Source organism: Macaca fascicularis, chromosome 14 (assembly GCF_037993035.2).
Source record: "Macaca fascicularis isolate 582-1 chromosome 14, T2T-MFA8v1.1".
NCBI lineage: Eukaryota > Metazoa > Chordata > Mammalia > Primates > Cercopithecidae > Macaca > Macaca fascicularis.
Genome location: NC_088388.1, coordinates 24,446,152 through 24,466,476, shown reverse-complemented (window position 1 = coordinate 24,466,476; position 20,325 = coordinate 24,446,152). Strand labels below are relative to the sequence as shown.

Sequence of the window (20,325 nt, the reverse complement as noted above, 5' to 3'; positions counted from 1 at the left end):
TAAAACACGATTTCATTTTAGAAGTTCAGTCATTATACCATTTTCATGGGGATTAAAAAGGTGAAGTGAAACTATGAAGATTTCCTTTTGGGGAGACTAATTTGGGGAATGGTAATGAGCTGGCCTAAGAGAGACAGAGAGCTTTGTGTCTCCATCACCCACATTCAGACTCATGTCCTTTTATAAGGATTGCATGACCCTTAGGACCTGTAGGTGACCAGCATGAGTGTATAGCCATCACTTTCAGCAGATCAGCAAATAGGCAGGAAGGAACTTTTCACAACATAGACCTTGAATAAATACTATTGATATAGACCAGGTTCGGGAGAAAGAAGTAAAGTTGCCATCCTGTCCCTCTTTCACCAAAGGTAGCTTGTGGACTTCACACAAGTAACCTTCAAATGACGGGTGTTACTTCCAAAGGTTAAAACTCTGAGGAAGTGCTTTTTTTCACTCTGGAGAAAAACAGACACATTCTGGGGGCTTATTAATACCTGGTGAAAAAATTTTTTGCAACACCATGAGCACTTACAGAACAACACAGCGCTGACTGTTCATTTTTTGGATACCTTTCCCCAAGCAGCTCAGAACCAGCAGTAGAACGTGACATTATCATGTAGCAGGAGTCTGGCTGATCCTGTGCTGTGTCCACTGCCAAGGTGTTTTTGTCATATCTGTCCCCTGGTGTGTGGGGACAGGGGCATCAAAAGCCTATCCACACTCAGGAAAACAAAACACTCTAAAGAAAGCCCAATCAGACACCAAAAGCTTGGGCCAATATTAAAACCGCAGGTATTCAAAGAGAAGAGATATTCTGATTTTTAAGTTGATTAGTTGGTTTTATCTCTCAGGCCAGCTCCCCTATGCATGCTTGGGTTTACTGAAGAGCAAAAGGCTATTAAAACATAAAAAGAAAACCTGAAAAAAAAAGAAGTTGTTTCACAGGAGACATTGGGCCAAACACAAACGGTGCAGGAAACCCCTACAGATACAACATTACTTTTTTTTTTTTTTTTTTTTTTTTTTTGAGTCAGAGTTTCACTCTTGTTGCCCAGGCTGGAATGCAATAGCATGAACTCGGCTTGCCACAATCTCCACCTCCCAGGTTCAAGCGATTCTCCTGCCTCAGCCTCCCAAGTAGCTGGGATTATAGGCATGTACCACCACGCCTGGCTAATTTTGTATTTTTAGTAGAGACGGGGTTTCTTCATGTTGGTCAGGCTGGTCTCAAACTCCCGATCTCAGGTGATCCGCCAGCCTCGGCCTCCCAAAGTGCTGGCATTACACATCACACACCGGGGCTCCAGAGACTCAGTTGCTGCAGAACTCAGCTAAGCTGATGGGAAACATCATTTCCTGGTAGACAAGGTAGCTCCATAAACGTGGCTGTTGCTGAGTTGCAGTGGAAGAGAAACGCAGCCTGCAGTGACAATGAGAGTGGGGGGTGGGAGTGCTCTCTGAAGCCACACGGGTTGTGCAGTCTGGTGAAATGGAATGGGGATGGTGTCCACTGAGGCACAGGGCTCATTCGCCACAAAAAGCAGCAATTACCATCCACTAAGAAGGCTGAGAAGGGTGAAGAAGATAGCAGATGTTCTGTGGTCTCTGATTTCTTTTTTTGAGCACACAGAAGACAGTCCCTGAGTACTTTCAGAATTACATAGCTGCTTCTTTTGGGGTTGAGAATCAGAGAAACAGGGGTTATACCTGGAATATTTCCACGTTACATCTATCAGCCACGAGATTAATTAAAACTCACGTACACACTTCACCCTCTCTCCCACACTCCTACTGTCAAATCTGAATTGAGGTGCAGTACAAGATGACAGGGTTTCTGTGGCAACTTCATTGAAATATATAGAAATTATAAATAAAGACCAATATGTTAACTCCCCATTATAATCTTTCACAGCAGTTGTTAAAAATAAAATCCCTGCACACTTCAAAGCCTCAGTTCCATGCTGAGCTCTTTCACTTTTAGCAGATGAATGCACCTAGGAAAATACAGGCCTAGCAAGCTCAGCTATTCTTCTTTTGACCATCACCCTTACAGCCTTATCTTACATGCTCTACATTTGCTAATACAAGTGAACATCATGTAGTAAATGATGAAATAATTGACTAGTAGTGTAACCTTCGTGCTATCTCACTAGCACCTCCTATCTTCAAATGCACTTTGATGTGTTCATTTCCTACCTGCCCTTAAACCTTCCCGGCTACTTTGTCTCTACAGCATCTTTCATCCCTCTCTCTCTCAATGAGTTTTATTTCTCATTTCCTCCCAAGGAAAAGACTAGGGTTTCAATGACCATGATTTTAATTTGATACACGAATATAAGCAGAAAATCTAAAGCAAGTTTGAGCTGCATTAATAGAGGCATGTTGTCTAGACTAAAAGAGGTTTTTTGTTTCTACTTTGTATCAGCCAAAATACACATCTCATCTTGAATATTCTTTTCAAATCACATCACATATTAAAGAGATCAGAACCAAAGAGGAAATGTTTTAAGGAGAAGAATTAGGACTCTCATGTTGCTGTGTGCCACATAGGGCTTAACAAATGTCTCAGACTCAATGTTTCTCTTTCTGGAGAGAAGTCATCTAAGGTTAGAGACTGGATTTAGAGAACCAGACTGCCTGGGTTCCAAAGCCACCTCCACCATTTGTTTTTTATAAGATCTGAATCAAATTTTCTAATTTCTGGACAAGATCTTTGTGTTAGTTTCCTTAACCATCAAACAAGCAAATTACAGTATATTCCTTTCAGGGTTAATGTGAAGACTAAATAAATTACTTCATTCAGCTGCTTAGGAGAACACTTGGCTCTTAACAAGTAATCAAGTGTTAGATATTATTATTAAAGAATATTTGTCTGGCCTTAGCTTAAAAATTAGAGCTTCCTACTAAAGCATTCAGAGCAACCAGTCTAGAAAACTAGAATAAAAAGTGGAAGAAAGCCACAATAAAAAAAAAAAAACATTGTATTTATGCCTTTCTGTATTTACATGGACCTGTAATATTTTCCATTTTAAGATAAAAATAAAATTTAAAATATAACTTCGTATACTATCTAAGCAATTTTACACCTGCCTTATAAAACCGTTAGTACACTGGTTCTAATATATTTTTGGCTTTATAGATAGACTGTAGATAAATTTAAAAGACAATGTAGCAATGTAACAAAGAACAACCTTCACACACACAAGCATTAATATTATTTCCCACCTTCACTCAGTGCCTAGGCATTTAATTCACATCTACCCTTAGTAAACAAGCAAAGGAGTTCAGTTCTAGAGATTCTTTGAGAAACTAACACTCAACTCACAAACTAGCAGCTTTCTCCAGTTCAGCTTGTGGAGCTGCTGATAACATCAGGCAGTGAAGCTATGCCGTGTATTAGAACCACATTTTTTTATATATATATTCATTTTGGACAGTAGTTCTGGAAGCACAGCGATGCATGGTCAAGAAATTGGTTCTCAGTTCTCAGTGCTGATGAGTCTTGCTCATTTTGAGTTTTAGATTTATTTTCTGTATGTCACACTCTTAGCAGAAACCAAAGCAAAAAAACACCATTCAAGCTTCTTCATCATTTTATTGAAAAAAAAAAAGAGCAGATTAAAGAGTGGGGAAAAAAAAATGAACACTGTTTTATGATCTTTTGATAGTTAATGGAAGTGTTTAGTTAGATCACATAAACTATATATAAAGATAAATCTAACTTCCTCTACTGTATTTTTCAATTGGGACATAAAATACATGTTCCATGTACTTTTTAAGTATTATGAATAACTCAGGCATAAAGTGAGCCATTTTGTAGTAACTTAACCAGGAAATGTATTTTGGCATTTAAGAGTTAAATCACCTCTCTAAACTTGCAGAAATTCCTTGTAGAGGCAGTGATCTAATATTGTATCATTATTTTACCGGTTAGAATAAGTTATTTACCAAATGGTGTTAAATCATATTAGCAAATGTAAAGCATGTAAGATAAGGCTATAAGAGTTATCTCAATCAGGAATTTTAGCTTTCTATTTCTTCTGTCATGTGTCCTAGATCTCACATATAACCCACCCCTCCATTTCCCTGTATTGTGACAATCAGTGGAAGTATGGGTTTCTCTGTCTTATTTACAGCATAAATCCGTGAATATTATCCCACATCATCATTATTGTCTCAGGAGAATATTTGAATTAGAAGGCAGGCACCCACTGAGATAGCAAGAGCTCAAAGACTGACACATTTTGTCAATTAACAGAAGCTTTAACACTCGTTGACAGATGAATCCCTATGCCCCTCTATTGATATACGGAATCTGTTTTTCCTCTTTTTTGACAAAGTAGATGACCAAAAAAGAGAAAGAAACCAGGAATCAGCCAGTTTGATTATGTTTCCTTCTTGGGTTTTCTGTCTTTCCCATACCCCCTGCCTACCTAATTTTCTATATTCTACATTCTCTTAAATGGCCCAGTCTATTTCTAATCCCTTCAAAATGCTGCCATTTACTCTGCTTTGGAACTTATTTTCACTGCTCCTGAGACTTTCAAAAATATATTCTCATGAACCATTTTAAGAATCAAAGGAGTTAAACCAGTTTTATGAATTCTATACCAGTACAGAGTAATGTTTAGGAATTCCGATTATTGAACAACTTGCCTTCAACTCTCAGATGTGTTACTAGTTCACTACGTGATCTTAAGAAATTTGCTGAACATTTCTGCATTTCTGTGTCTCTCTGTGAGAATTTCTGTATTAATTTCATATGAATTGATGTGATTAGTGCCCAGCATATAGTGACCTTAGCTCGATAAATGTCAACTATGATTATTATAACCAGATGGGTTTTCTGTGTTGTACTACAGTTCAGGTCTCCCTGGATCATAAGGAAACAGTAGAAGTACATACTAACGAAAACATAAAATAGAATGGTAAAGTTTTTCATGACCTCATTGGCCACCATGGGCCTCAGCTCTCCCAAAGTTGGGACGAGCAGCAGAGTCGCAAGTAACAAAGAAGGAAAACGTCTGGTTTCCTTAGGGTTAGCAACCTTAGGCCTGACATGTATATTTCTCATGGAAAAGGTTTGAGTTTTGGTTTTATTGACAGTATACATAAAACACTTCCATTAATGAGAGTCCACATCAGACATCACAAGTAGTAGCCTATGTTATGTCAAGACTGGGGCCATTTTGCAGTGGTCCTGGACTAATACACTGTAATAAAGGCAGTAATTAACTTCCTGTCTTTCTGATCTCACAGAAATTCAGCAGCAAAGTAAGAGAAGACCTTTGGGACTCAGGATAAGTATGTTTAGGGTATGTTAGATACATATGCCTCTTATCCTCCAGTTCTTCAAATTGGCAGTAGGCCAATTCCAGGGTTGGTTAAATTAAGAAGTTCTGTCTTGTTTTCAAAGGCATGGGAGTTTTCCATCTCTCCACTTCTCCTTCCTCAACTAGTCAAGGCTGTTTCTTCTCATCGGTGTATTGAACCAACAATGTCTAGCAAACAATAGTGTTTTCAATGTGTTAATTTTAATTAATGAAGAAAATAATGAGCAAAAGCTTCTACATGGCCAGACATCATCTACTGTCACTTTGTCTAGAATTGGATTATAACACTGGCAACAGAATTGAACCACCATATTTGGTTTACCCTTATTACTGGGAATGGCCACCATTCCAAGTACACTGGAGGATGAACACCTTAACCAAATCAGGACTCTGCCAGAAAGAAAAACAAATGCATATTGAATGTTGGTAGGTATGTTTTGTCTGCCACTCTTGAGACAGTGCTCATTTACGTAGTCATTCGGGGATAGAGATAGTACTTAGAATACAAATAATTGTTAAAGAGTCTATACTTGGCCCTATTAATATTACCATTAATTTTATTACTGTTATTAACAGATGGGCTTTAAGACTACAATAGAATTAAAGTATATGAAACAAGCAATTTAGAAAGTGGTATATTTGTGATTTATTCTGTGATCCAGCCATGCATTATCACAAACCTAAAAATTTGATAAATTATTTAGTGGCCTGAATGTAAAGGAAGGTTCTCAAGGTTCTTAGTAGCGCTACTCTGACATTTTTTTTTTTTTGCAATCATATTATTAGCCAAAAATTGTCCCAGTATCTATTCATTTATTCAAATAAAAATATAGTTTTCCTTGTCTATCTGTTAAATATATAAATAATTTTGGGTATATTGGCCTTAAGAGACACTAATGCCTTGATAGACACTGTTTCCTTCTTTGAAGTCCAAGGGACTTGGGAATAGATTGAGGTGAGGGGCTGGGGGTGGATTGGGAAAGGGTAGAAAATGAAGAAATAAACACTTAAAACACAAAATAAGAAAAGGTGGAGAATGAAGGAATAAATACTTAAAATACACAATCAGGAGAACAAATAATGTGGGAGTATTGCTGAATTCCTCTAAATCCAGATTTTTAAAGTTGCCTTTGAAAGCCTAAAGTTAAGCTTCATTGTATATAGGTGTCAGTTAAGTTTAGCCTATGAAGGAAAAGTGAAATAACTATTATAATAATGTTAATAAACGCTTATTGATCACCTAATATGTTCTAGGCACCGTTAGTTGATATTCACTTAAGTTTATAAGCACAATTCAAGATTGATATAATAATTGTCAGTTTTATAGAGAGTTTAAGTATATAATAACAATGCTTTCTGGCACTGTTATAAAAAGACTCAACACTGCAATTAAGCTTGAGAGACCCTCTTGAGCTATCTGTATAAAAACTATAATTTCACACCACATGTTCTCACTCATAGGTGGGAACTGAACAATGAGATCACTTGGACACCGGGCAGGGAGCATCACACAGCAGGGTCTGTTGCGGGGTGGAGGGTTGTGGGAGGGATAGCATTAGGAGAAACACCTAATGTGAATGAGTTGATGGGTGCAGCAAATCAACACGGCACATATATACCTATGTATCAAACCTGCACGTTTTACACATGTACCCTAGAACTTAAAGTATTTAAAAAAAAAAAAAAACACTATGAGAAAAGAGGACCCCAGCTACAGTATAAAGCTGGCTGACTCATAAGGAATTTTCACTCTCCTGGAAAACTTCATTTTCAAAGGCATGTTTAAACTATCTAGTGCATATGTCCTGCTTGTCACTGTGTCAACAATTTGCCATAACTGGACTGATCTTGAGCAAACCATTTAACCAACTGAATTCTCAATGTCATAACCTACAAAATAAGACCAACTTAGTTGCTCCATATATTCTACAGGTTATGTGGAAGGTTAAATAAAAATTTCTAATAGGAAAAGAATAATCTTTGGAGCCAAATTGTACTGGATTTACTAGTTCACTCATGAAAAAAAAAAAATGCACTGAGATCATCTGTGATCATGAGCAACTTGAGTCTAGTTTTCATCTGTGTTACAGGTATATCAATACCTACACTTGGTTGCCAGTTTCCAAGATGGTCTCCAAGGACCATCATCTTCTGGTATTCATGCCATTGTGTAGACCCCGCCCATATTATACAGGGATGACAACTGTAACCAATAGAATATTGCAAAAGTGACTATGGGGGATTTTAGAGGTTAGTTCATAAAAGACATTGCAGCTTTTATTTTGCTTGCTTGAATTGTTTGTTTTGAGGGAAAACAGGTGTCATGTCATGAGGACATTTAAGTAGCTCTATCAAGAGACTCTCATGGAGAACTGAAGTATCCTGCCAACCGTCAACACCAGCTTCCCAGTCATGTGGGTAAGTCACCTTAGAAGTGAGTTCTCCAACCCCAGTCAAATGCTCAGGTGAATACAGTCCTCGCCAACTTCTTAACTTCAACTTCATGAGAAACTCCAAGTCAGAACTACTCCTTAAGCTGCCCTTGCATTGTGACTCACAGAAACCATTAGAGAATGAATGTTTATGATTGTAGTTTTAAATCACTAAGTTCTGAGTAAGTTTGTTAATCAGAAAGAGATAGCTGACATGAGAAAACAAGCCCACGAAGATAGTCATTGTGAGATTTAGAGATAATATCTGTATGCATAACTATGAACCATGTCTCCACACACAGTGAGAGCTCAATAAATAGATGTACAAAGGAGCTGGATCTTCATTATAAATGTTATCACTAAGACACAACATTAATTTAAATATGTTTAATGCAAACTTTAATTTGCTGAATGCCTACTCAAAAGCCATTTATTTCTTTTCCCCTAAATAATGCACTAGAATTTTGTTATGGGACCTGTGTATACTTCAGAGCCTAGGATCTTCAGGGCCAGTGAACCTCATGTCCAGATCCAAGGGAATATTCTTGGAAACAGTAATTAGCTCAGGAGTATACATGTGACCAAAGACGGTATAGTCTTTTTTACAATGAGAATGCTGTGCTCTTTCTCTACAACTGGGAGTGCTACGGGTAACAGAGTTTTTTCAGCCAATAAATGAAACCAGTAAATATCTCTGGATGGCAAAAAAAAAAAAAAAAGCAGAAATAAATTTTTGGTGATTATTGATTAAACCTATTACACATGAAGCCTACCCTATCTTTGGACTTCACAATTATGAGAGCAAGGGCATTCATATTTTTTTCCATTACAATCCTGATTGTTTAAGGCATTACATTAAAAAGAAGTACATCTAAATAATTACAATCCTGATTGTTTAAAGCATTACATTAAAAAAAAGTACATCTAAATAATTTATGTGATTTCTGTATTTCTATTGCATCTATTTTTATATATTACCTACAAGAATCAAAAAGTTTATTTTAAGCATTGCAAGTCTCATTTCTCAGAACTTCAACTCTATTCGTCTGAATTAAGGATCTACGTTCTGATTCATTTTGTAGAACTTCTTATATGTAGAGCTATTGTTTCTTATCCCCTTGCTTCCTTATCATAATTATACTTTGCTAAATCTCCATCACTGTATCTGCCATGCGTTGTAATAAGAAAAGCTATTGCTAATTCAGAAAAGAAAGCAGTTACTTTAATACTTGACAGGTAGTAACCACTCTGTATCAGAATTCACCACCACTCTCTTTTTCCCCACATTCATTCACTTGAAATAAATTTCTGGAATTTGGCCTTGTCAGCAAGAAATGAAACCACAAGACTGGTTCCAAGAGAACTGGCAAAAAACTGTGCTGGGTGTGTAGAGTCAGAAATCACTGACTCCTGTTGTGTGACCTTGTGGGAAGTTACTTCTCCCAGACACTCGAACTCATTAACTTCAGAACTGGGATCCTGCAAAGGAGCCAACAGTCCCCTTTTCTCTACACAGTTATCTTGATCTCAGAAGTCAGCTCACTGCCCTCCTGATAGACAGCTCAGCACAGAGGAAAGAATATTGGTTTCTGTATTAAATTCCCAGCTTCACTCCAAATTAGTTAGATCAGGTCAGCCTGGGTTCAGTTCTAGTTTCCTTGAAGTATGGCTATCATACTTCGGACATACTTAGGACAAGTCATTTAACCTTGATAAGCCACTGCTTTTTTTTTTTAACCTTAAAATGAGAAAGAATAATATCTACTTCAAATGATAAGTGGAAATTAAAATGAGATTATGCATGTTAACTTTTACAGTCAAGTTTTATGTGGAATACATGAGAGTTTCTTTCCCTTCTTTTCTATTCCCATATTTCCCTAAGGATAACATTTAAAATTAACTTACTGAAAAACTACAAGGAGTATAGAAATGTTTTAAGAAGAAATATTAAATATCACCCTACTTGCATTCCCTCTCACTCCTCTCTTTACATCCACATTCCATACCCCACATGACCTTCATTAGAACTTCTGTGCACTTCCATGCAGACTATTTCCCTATAGTTAAAGTAGTCCATTTATTTTTATTTGTATCATTATTATTGTTGTCATCATTCAGTAATATTAAGGACCCATCATTTGGAGGAACAAGGGACTGGTGGCAGGAAAGACAAGACTAAGTAACATAATAGACAATGGTTTGGGGGTGTTTTTCCTGCTATTTTTTAAGTTTCCAAGACTCTCATAAATAGTAAACATATATAATTTTTCTGGAAGACAATGTATCGTCATCTATTGAAAGCTTTAACAATATATTAGCATTTTGAAAATGGTAAGTCAATTTCCAGGAATTCATCCCAATCAAATAATTAAACATGTAAGCAAAGATTCAGCTATGAGGATATATGGCATAAAATTGCCCATAGAATTAAAAAAAGGAAAAAAAGGCATATTCCTAATCATAAGGAATAATTTCAGTGAAAAGTAGAACATGCATTCAACAGAATACAATAGAAATAGGAAAGTCATGCTGCAGAAATAATATTGAACAACATAAAGAGAGGCCCATTGTATATTATTGGAAAAATCAAGTTATGAAACTATATATATATAGCATAATCCCATTTTGAATATTTCCCAAAGAAAAATGATCAATGAGAATGGGTATTTGCTAAAAAGATGATACATTAATATGTTAACAGTAGATATTTTTAGGTGTAGATTTTATGTAACTATTTTCTTCCCTTAGCTAATTTCTGGTTTCTGGTTTTGTTTTTGTTTTTTATCTACAATGTAAAAGTTATCATTTTTATGTCATACTACCTATCTCCTTGACCTTACCTGCTAGTGCAAGGGAATACATATTGATAGAAACACAACAAATTCTATCGTATTGGACTTAATTAGCAGAGATTCCAGCATTGTCTCCAGATTTCTTTCGCAATTTTTCTCTCTTCTCATAAGAGATTGAAGGTGGGGATTTTCAAATATGATCAGAACTTCTATCTGTGGCACTGTGTCTCTCCCTCTGTTCCACTATCTACTTTTCTCACCGTCCCTCAACTCTGTGCCCACTTTTGCTCTGAGGTGCATCTGTTGCTCCTTCAGTCACTGGTGACCTTCTCTTGAACACTAATCATTTGACAACTTTCTCCCTTTGGCTTTTTGTAATAAGCTCTTTCCTAGATATTTCCCACTGTGTGTGTTTGTGGTTATGTATTTGTGTGTCTGTGTTTGTGTGTTTATTACACTAACCTCTCCTTTTCATAGAATAGAAATTACAGAAGAAAAAAAAAAAGCTGGTGAGATTGCAGTTAGTTTGGGTGTCACACACAACCTCACATTGTAGCTCATGGATATTGAACACTCCGAATTTGCCACTAATTTTTTCACACTACCTTAATTTGCTTACTATTTTCTTCGGGGGACCAAATTTTAACAATCAGGTCCCTTTGGTGTCTGAACATAATGGAACCCCAATTTAAGAACAAGTTATCATACTTCCCCACAGATTTTTAGAGCCACAGAAAGTCAGAAGATGTGGCTGGGCACCAGTTTTAGATCTCGCATGTTCTGTGGCCGTCTTGAAGCCGCTTGTCTGACAGCATGTAAAGGATTTCTGTGAGAACCTAAAGCCACATGATGCCACATGGACTTCATCTATGAACCAGGAAAGTTATGTTACTAAATAAGAAGAAAATTTAACTAAGTAGTATCAGCAGAACATTTCTGTCAAGATAACATAAAATGCTGTATAGAAACTACACTTAATTTAAAAGAAATTAAAAATCTATATTTAAATCTGCCAAGGGTTAACCACTGGAAAATCAATTCATACTTATGATTATTAATATCCACATCTGTTACATGAAGCATTCTTGTGGTCAGACTTTAAAGACTTTTCTAGGTTGGAAGAAAATGGTCTTTCCAAAATGAGGCAACAAGTTGCCACAGTCTATATTTTTCAACAAGCCAAATGAATGAAATGCATTCTATATATCATAATTGCCAACTAAGGTTTTGTTTGTTTGTTTGTCTTTTTGTTTGTTTGTTGAGACAAGGTCTCATTCTGTCACGCAGGCTGGAGCATCATGGCACAATCACAGCCCATTGCAGCCTCGATCTGCCAGGCTCAAGCAATCCTCCCACCTCCCAAGGTGGCTAGTCTTAGGAACTGGAACTATAAGCACACAGCACCACGCCTAGCTAAGTTTTGTATTTTTTGTAAATATGGGGTCTTCCTATGTTTCCCAGGCTGATCTGGTACTCCTGGGCTCAAGGGATCTTCCTGCCTCAGCCTCCCAAAGTGCTGGGATTACAGACATGAGACACCATACCCAACCATTGCCAAATAAGTTTTGGTTTGGGACTTTCATTTTTAAAGAGATATGTTTAAATGTATGAAATTATTTTAATATGTTTTAATATAGAAACCAAAATAAAAGTAATGTAGTATATATATTTCAAATGTCAAGAGTAAAATCATTTAAATAAAAAATAGGATCAATAAAAATGGAGGGGAGCACAGTGAGACAGATACAAAAAGTATAGAATTTTGACTATAGTAACCAATCTGTCTTTTTATTTATCATATGTACTCCAAGTATTGATTGAGAATACAAATAGAATCCAATTTATATACTTATTCTTGGCTAATACTCTAAATAAAATAAAAATCTGTGCAAATCTGCAACTTTAAATAGTGGTTTTGTTTTAAATAAGAGATAAAGAGGCATTTTATATGAAAGAGGTGTTTCATATGAAAGCTTCTTCAAATGCTAGATTCACAACTGACCATAACTATGATTTAGCAGATGGTAATCCACATTTGAAGACATAGAAGAAAGAAAAACTTCAATAAGGCATCAAATCTTGTGAAAAATAGTTTAGCATCTCATAGTGAAAAGGTCAAGGTTTTTTTCAGATGGTGACTCACTCCTGATTCTGTGAAAAATACTTTCAATAGAATAGTGATTTCCATTTCTGTCTAAATAGATGTCTATGGTACATTACACTGGTCCTTTTCATCAGCTCCACATACACACACACACACTTGCCAAAATAAGTGGTCTAGCTAATTTTAGTGTTATGAAAAATGACTGTTTTCCCAAATCAGTTCGACCTCCATATTTTTTAGTGACTGCACTAGTTTTCTATTGCTGAATAACTAAGACAAGCTTAGTTCCTTAAAGAAAGAAAACACACTCATTTATTACCCCTTGCTCTTTTTTCCATGAACCTGTGGCTATTTATTTGCATGTATCAAAGACCAGCAGAGTTAAACTTGGTCCTCTGCTCAGGGGCTCACACTCATAGTATGAGATGTCTGTCTTTACATCTGAGGCTCTGGGGAAGAATCTACCTCTCAACACATTCAGATTGTTGACAGAATTCAGTTCTCTGTGATTGTAGGAATGAAGTCCTCTGTTCCAGGCTACTAAGCAACTCTCAACTCCGAGAGACTGCTTACAGTTTCCTGCCATGGGACTTCTTATGGGTCTTTTTACAATATTGCAAGCAACAGCAAGTTTCCTCATGTAGAGTTGTCTTCATACTTCAGATTCCCCTGCTGCTTCTTCTGCTATGAGTTGGAGAAATTATCTGCTTTTTAAAAGTTCCTACAATTAAACTAGGCCCACTCTAATAACTTTTCCCATCTTAAGGTCAACTGATTAGTAACGCTAATTACATCTGTAAAATCCTTTTATGCCATGTAATGTAAAAATAAAAAGCACAGAATAAAAACAAAGGGCAGAGATCATATTCATAGTGTAGGATTAGGGTGAGAAATTTTGGGATGGTCATCTTAGAATTCTGCCTTCCACAATAATTACAGTCCAAGTAAATTCAATTCTACCTAAAAATAAAAATCCTCATAGTTTTACACAATTCTAAGACAAATTTTTTGAGTGATTGCCCAACATGCTACTTTTAAGGAAAATTTTAGTTTCTAGGACTACTGTCTGATAGACTTATTCAAGAACCAGAAAACTGCTTCTCAATTTCAAAAGGACTGTAGAATTCAACTAATTCTATCTCTCAAATCTGCACTCTTCAACTTCTCTTGGGAATATAATAATAATAATAATAGCTAAGAATTCTTAATGAATTATCTTGTGCCAGCTACTGTTTGCAGTGTTTTGTCTGATTTCACTCATTTAATCCCAGTAATGAGACCAGGGTAGATACCACTATTATCAAAATTAACAGTATTTTATATGAGAAGAAAGTTGGGCCTAGAGAATTTGTCCAAGATCACCTACTTAGTAATTGGGAATAGCATCAGAATAACCAGCTATTCCCAGTTACTAGTTAGATGATCTTGGACAAATTACAGCAAAGGAATAGCCTGTGTGCACTCCCAAGCCCACATATCTAAACTGTTTATATGAAACTGTTTTTTTTTTCCCCAGACGGAATTTTACTCTTGTTCACCCAGGCTGGAGTGCAATGGCGTGATCTCAGCTCACTGCAACCTCCACCTCCCGGGTTCAAGCAATTCTCCTGCCTCAGCCTCCTGAGTAGCTGGCTGGCATTACAGGCACCTGCCACCATGCCCAGATAATTTTTCTGTTTTTACTAGAGATGGGGTTTCACCATGTTGGCCAGGCTGGTATGGACCTCCTGGCCTCAGGTAATCTGCCTGCCTCGGCCTCCCAAAATGCTGGGATTACAGGTATGAGCCACCGCACCTGGCCTTATGTTAAACTGTTTCCATGAGGCAAGACTATGCAGTATTTCCCTCCATTCCACTTCTGATGAAAAAAAGTTCAAGATATCACAAGATACTCTATTATGATTTTTGTCATGCATAATTGTTACAAAAATTATTTTCCCTCACTTTGAACTTATATTTTGTGAATACCACTAATTTGTATAGGTTTACCCTCTGCAAAATTGTAATGCTCAATCTTTATTTTTTTTCTCAACCCAGTTTTCCTTTAAGATTTTAAATCACCTATCAACATTCCCTTACGTGTTTTATTCAGGCCAAATTTTCTCAGCAACTTCAATAGTTTCCCAGTGGAGAAAGCACCAAAATCTTTAGTAATATAAATAGTGCATAGTTAATCCTGAAAATATAATACCTATCTGTCTTCAATTGTTTTTTGTGGTATCTAATGCAACCCAAAATTAAAATTCTTATAAAGATTATGAAAAACATATGGGTGTCAATCATCATAGATCAGGATATGCTGCAGTGTAACCACCCTCTGCCAAATCACTTAATACATTAAAGTGGATCTTTTTTGAGTTACCTATTCAGCCTAAGTCGGAAGAGGGCTCTGATCATCACAGTTACTCAGAAGAGAAAAGGTTGAGGGGGCACCATGTGAACACCTGCTTCCACGATTAATAGGACAGGTAGAAATAAGTGCAGCATAGTTTTGCACTGGTAATTCAAACTCCTTCCTTGGATGTGACACATATATACACACATGCACACACACACGTTATTTATTCAAATGCATTAACCAAAGAACATTACCTGGTCCTGGCTAACCACAAAGAGGGTCTGAGAAGCACAGTCTTTTCATAATAACTGAAAGAAAGAAGAAAAATAAAATAACAAATATAAAGAAAATAATATTATCTGACATCATAATATGCCAGACGATATTGCAATACAAATACCTCTTTAATGATTTCCAAAGTGTGGAAAGTGTTCTGTTTAAAAACATTTACATCATATCATTGAATTTATTTTACTCTATTGCCCCCAGTGATCTGAACACCCCCGTTTATACCACCGAATGTCACATCAGTATTGATGACAACTATATTACTGCATTCCTCTTAGTTACCTACCTGAGAAATCTACAAATTCAGATGCCTTTCAGACTGCTGTTCTCCAATCTTTTCCAAGAGAAATGATCAGAGAGAGTTGAAATCAAGATAAAATAAATCTATACAAGTTTTCTGATTTAAAGAATATATTAAAGTTACAGGAAGAAAGGAAATGAGACTAGGAATCATCACACACTGCTATACCACATATGCCATATTGCATTGTGATCAACACCAAGTGAAGAGAAAAGCAAACTTTTTCTGCGAATGACAGTTCCTTTCTTCCAAATCTGAAATACATTACAAAATCCACTTACAGGAAAATAGGATTTGCTGAATGTTACTCAGCCATTCCCTAGGCAGTCTGTTAGCAATATACCTAACTAAAATTGCAAGAAATCAATAAGCTTTCCATATGACACTGCTCACACTGGCAGGACTGAAGCTCATCTTACATCTGAGAGAATTACTATGGCTAGAACCCGGTGTATGACTCAAAAGAAAGATTTAAAAAGAAGTCTGGCTCACTGATTAAGGAATAAAAATATAAGTTTGGGAGATGGGTTTATATCTTAAAGGCAAATATGAAAGCAAGTATTGTATTTTTAAAATTATATTTTATATAAGGGGACCATTTCATTTTAATTGAATCTCTGAACCAGTCACAACATAAAAAGCAAATAAAATACAAATTTCATTTTGATATTAAAAGTACTTAGATATTTTTGAACATTAAAATAATGTTTTTTAAAATGTGATCTGTGGACCACCTTGACCAGAATTGCCTGGAGAATTTGTTTAAAGTGCAGACCTCAAAGTCTCACCTTCAAATTAAAACATCCCTAGGAAATATGTCTTCATGCTAATGTTAAAAACACTATTTTAGGCTGGGTGCGGTAGCTCACGCCTGTAATCCCAGCGCTTTGGGAGGCTGAGGCAGGCGGATCACCTGAGGTCAGGAGTTCAAGACCAACCTGACCAACATGGAGAAACCCAGTCTCTACTAAATATACAAAATTAGCTGGATGTGGTGGTGCATGCCTGTAATCCCAGCTACTCGGGAGGAAGAGGCAGAAGAATCCCCTGAACCCGGGAGGCAGAGGTTGCAGTGAGCTGACATCATGCCATTGCACTCCAGCCTGGGCAATAAGAGTAAAACTCCATCTCTAAATAAATAAATAAATAAATAAATAAAAGTACTATTTTAGGAGGAAGAGGAGTTGAAACTATAGCAAAAAAATTTTTAGAGACATGGGCATCATAGGGATAATAATCCTTCAGTGAATTTTTGTAAGGTTTGAATGACATGTTTTCTGTAAAGCACTTATAATGGCACCACACAATCTCAATAAATGTTTAGGGCTTTCTAAAATGTTCTCCAGACAATTAGGACTGGTGTTCTGTTGCAAGACCCAAAATTGTCATAAAGCCTAATGTTGATGAGATTAAAAGACTCAGCGAGCAGATATTTCATCAATTTTGTCAGGGATGTGGGGAAAATAAAAATGAAGTTTGAAGATTTCATTCAGAAGGAAGTAAGCTGTGTATGCCTATGAATGCATCTTTTCTTGAATCTTCCCTGCTTCTTGTGCATTTCTTTTCTTGGAATGGATTTAGTAATATTTGGGGATTTTACACTTCTACCATATATTTAAAATAGAGTTTTGATTTCTCAATTTCAAAGCACATGCATAGTGTATAGTTTGAAAAACCATTTCTGTAGCTTAGATAGAATTTTGTTAATGGTGATGTCTTAAGTTCATGTTGAGTGAAAACCATAACACAGTATGTTGTATAACTGAAGCAAGGATTATTTTATGTCTAGTTATAAGATTTAAAAAATATAATGTATACTGGGTGCTAAAATTCCTCAAAAGAAATCACTTTTGCCTAAGAAGAGTGTTTTCCTTTCTTTTTTAAAAACTGGGTAAAAGTGGGGGAAGAAATGGAGGAAGGAAGGCAAAAACACCATGCTTCATGCAAAATATATATTAAGTCTGTGAATGGATTCTCTACAAAAGAAATACTTTATTCCACCTTTAAACACTTTTTAGGTGAGTTATTGAAAACTCTTCTTAGAATCCAGTCTATGCCATGACTATGTTTAGCTTTACTGGAAATTGCTAAGGAATTCTATACCTAAAATAAATATGTTCAATATTTCACTTTATTTGCAGTATTTCTTGAACTACTGTTATGTTTTAGGCATTGTTTCATTCTTAATGTATTCTCCTATGCAATAGGGGTAATAACAACTGTCTCCCAAAACTGTATTTCACTTATGAGGAAAAAGTTTTGTCCTTATAGTTTGTGTGTGTGTGTGTGTGTGTGTATGTGTGTGTATTAAAAACATATTTCATTACCTCCACTCCCCTTTCATGCATTTTTAGATCTTCATTGTACAAACAACAGCAGCAAAACATTCTGTGTTAGGAATGTTTAGTCAGAGCTCCAGATACAAAATGCAACTGTATGCCCAATTTTGAGTATATGCATTTTCTCACAAGCAGTTCATGGTTTTACTCAAATTTTTAAAATGTTAGATACTGTGGGGGATGAGAGGGGAGGATGGGAGGAGAAGAGAAGCAGAAAAGGTAACTATCAGGTACTGGGCTTAACACATGGGTGATGAAATAATAGGTACAACAACCCCTGTGACATGTGTTTACTTATGTAACAAACTGTGATGGTTAATATTCAGGGTCAAATTGACTGGATTAAAGGATGCAAAGCATCATTCCTGGGAGTGTCTGTGAGGGTGTTGCCAAAGGAGATTAACATTAGAGTCAGTGGAATGGGAGAGGCAGACCCACCTCAATCTGGGTGGGCACCATCTAATCAGCTGCCAGCACAGCTAGAATAAAGCAGGCAGAAGAAGATGAAAAGAGCAGACTTGATTTTCTTCCAGAAAGTCATCTTTCTCCATTGCTGGATACGTTCCGCCCTTGAACATTGGACTCCAAGTTCTTCAGCATTGGACTGTTGGGCTTACATCAGTGGTTTGCCAGGGGCTCTCAGGCCTTTGGCCACAGACTGAAGGCTGCACTGTCAGCATCCCTAATTTTGAGGTTTGGGCACTAAAATTGGCTTCCTTGCTCCTCAGCTTGCAGACAGCCTATTGTGGCACTTCATCTTATGATCGTGTGAGTCAATACTCCTAATTAATTCCCCTTCATATATACATCTATCCTATTAGTCCTGTCCCTCTAGAGAACTGTAATACACAAACCTTCACATGTGGCCCCAAAATGAAAATAAAAGTTAAAAATATAAAAAATTTTAAAATGCTTTGTGATTCATAAAAGTTAAGAATGAATGATGTAGATCTGATATAGACGTGTTTTTCCAAACAAAATCGGTTTTCTGCCATGATACACAGCAAGATACAGATTTTTCACTGTGATCCGCTATGTGAGTGGGTACACCCACCCACACCCACACACACACACACACACACACACACACACACACGAAGCAGAAGTTTCACAAAACAATCCTAACATGTTGCAGTGCAGTCTGATAAATTTCTATTGTAAATGTTAAGAAAAAGGGCTAACTCCATCCTGTACAGTTTTGCATCTCAATCCCTATAACTCCCAATACTCTATCACAATTAGGAGAAGCCTGGTAGGCAACACAGAAATCTCATATATATCATGGCATTCCTGACACCACCACATTCTTGTAGATTACACTGTCAATCATAATATGCATCTAGGGCAAGAAACCTATTCCTTACTGTGGCTTTGTTGATGAGCTGAGTCCAGTATAACTATTTATGAGCCTCAGAGGCCAAGTGGAGGCTGAGATACAGGAGACTGAGGATTTAATTGGGTCAAACGTGGTATACCTCATTAAATCCCATTCTCTCTCTTTACATTTTAACATATTCTAGGGAGAAGGCAGCCTACCTTCTTCATGGTCTGGGTATCATAATTATTATTTTTAATTAAGAGAAGTTAAGGCTAATCTCCCTTGAGTTTCCAGTTACAATGTAGTTGGTGTGTCGCCATCTGTCAGAGAGCAGCATGAGCCTTGGAGGAGCAGCCAGCAGCTTCCTGGTGGGACTGCAGCAGCTCCGAGAACAAATGCTGAAAACACAACTTTCTACCTTCCTTTGATATGTTAGTGTACCAATATGTGATTTATTTTTGTTTTATCCTTTACCATTTGTTATTCTTTTCATCGATGAATTCAATTTGGCAGAAACCCAAGTGTACAAATAAACCTTTCTAATGAGGAAACGTAGATATTTAATATTAAATCTACTTCTACTACTCCAAATTATTTGCTATGCCTCAGTGCCTGAGCTAAGGGCTTTATGTTTGTGAACACCATCAGGAGGAATATTAGTGATATGGTTTGGCTGTGTCCCCATGCAAATCTCATCTTGAAATGGAGCTCCCATAATCCCCATGTGTCATGGTAGGGACCCTGTGGGAGGTAATTGAATCATGGGGGCAGGTTTGGCTCATGCTGTTCTCGTGAAAGTGAGTAAGTCCCACGAGATCTGATGGTTTTAAAAAAGGGCAATTCCCCGGCACACACTCTCTTGCCTGCTGCCATGTAAGATGTACCTTTGCTCCTCCTTTTCACCTTCCACCATGATTGTGAGGGCTCCCCAGCCATAATGAACTGTGAGTCCATTAAACTTCTTTTTCTTTATAGATTACCTAGTCTCAGATATTTCTTCATATCAGTATGAAAATGGACTAATACAATCAGTATTCATAAAGTCTTATTTTTCACGCTTCACCCTTTGTAGGCACCATG

The 20,325-nt window shown here is 36.7% G+C and overlaps 1 protein-coding gene across 37 annotated transcripts in view; it reads right to left on the bottom strand.

Moving 5' to 3' along the window:
* Nucleotides 1–20,325, bottom strand: part of LRRC4C (leucine rich repeat containing 4C) — a 1,324,460-nt gene that overhangs the window by 1,160,068 nt on the left and 144,067 nt on the right. For 32 of the 37 annotated variants that reach the window (XR_012423317.1, XR_012423318.1, XR_012423321.1 and 29 more), the window contains one exon: nucleotides 15,254–15,307. The exons of the other annotated variants lie outside the window; for them this stretch is intronic. The gene's annotated coding sequence lies outside the window, so the exon portion shown is untranslated. The remainder of the gene's footprint in view (nucleotides 1–15,253; nucleotides 15,308–20,325) is intronic. 37 annotated transcript variants of the gene reach the window in all.